This window comes from Otolemur garnettii, unplaced genomic scaffold (genome assembly GCF_000181295.1).
Source record: "Otolemur garnettii isolate 467f Iridium unplaced genomic scaffold, OtoGar3 scaffold00153, whole genome shotgun sequence".
Classification (NCBI taxonomy): Eukaryota; Metazoa; Chordata; class Mammalia; order Primates; family Galagidae; genus Otolemur; species Otolemur garnettii.
In genome coordinates this window covers 1,925,606-1,927,049 of record NW_003852548.1, presented here as the reverse complement: position 1 = coordinate 1,927,049, position 1,444 = coordinate 1,925,606, and positions in this window count along the sequence as shown.

Sequence of the window (1,444 nt, the reverse complement as noted above, 5' to 3'; positions counted from 1 at the left end):
AAACAATATACAGTTGGATAACATTCTGATTATTATAACTTTTTTTTATGGTTTCTGCTCAACCAGTAACCCAAATACTGAAAACTTTGAGTCTACATGTAAGGAATGAGTTGGGGTAAGGAAAAAACATGCAGGTCAAAAGTTTAGATTACAAAGTTTGTTCATACATTTATGTCAACAGGTATGAAACTGCCAACACGGCTTAACCATCTGATTAGGTACCTCATTAGAACACACCAGGATTTGTCTAGTTTCCTCATGTGAATGGGGAGGTTATTGGTAATGATAAAGCTTTTCCTTTTAGAAATTTTGTAAAAACAATTTTGCATTTATAGGACTATACGTACAGATTCTGATGTGGCTGCCTTTAAATTATCCATTTAAATTGTTGAATTAAGAATCAACATTTAATTTGAAACATTATGGCTTCAGGAAAATTTTCTATTCTTACATTGCTCAGAATGATGGTATTGCACACACCTGGCCTTACCTGTGATTTTTATTTTGGTGAATGTTTAAAAACAAAGAAAATCATTTACATATGAATGTTACATATACACATACAGAAACAAATTTTAAAAAAAATCAATCCAGAATGGTCCTTAGGCAAAGAGTTAAACACAAGTTCTTACGGAATAATGGCTATGGAAATTTCCCTTAGCATTTAGAAAAGCTGTTCTCTAATGCAGAGGAAATAATATACTATGGTATCAAATGTTTTTTTTTCTGATAAAGGAAGCAACTAGAGAAAGCTTTTATTTGTTCAAAGTAACCAGTGCTATTGATGCAAGCCTCCAGCACGACTCTCTCAGTACTACTTTCAAAATGAACATATATTAATCTTGATTTATTAGAATGTAGTTATTTCTTCACACTCCTAAGACCCAGATTTTATATACATATGTAAATATATATATATATATATATATAGCAATTCAAATAATTATTGAGCTTCATCCTCTGGACATGAATGCCAAGTTAGTCTCTCTTCATTAAAAGCAATGACAATCTGAGGAGACTTCATATTTGCCTCTTTTGCCAGCACCAAATCTGCCTCATCTGAATCTTTCCACTTCATTAGAAATATTAATTCTCCACTGCTGTCTGTGGCACCAATTATTCTTTCAGGATCAAGGCCTCTGGCAAAGCCTCTTGGTTTGTCAGCAGCATCTCTTTTTTTCTTTGATTTGCTATCATCCAATTCACTGTCAGATAAAGATTTTCTTTTTGGGCTCAGCGCCTATAGCTCAACCAGCTAAGGCACCAGCCACGTACACCTAAGGTGGCGGGTTCGAATCCCTAGCCCGGACCCACCAAACAACAATGACGGCTGCAACCAAAAAATAGCGGGGTGTTGTGGCGGGCGCCTGTGGTCCCAGCTACTTGGGAGGCGGAGGCAGGAGACTCGCTTGAGCCCAGGAGTTGGAGGTTGCTGTGAGCTGTA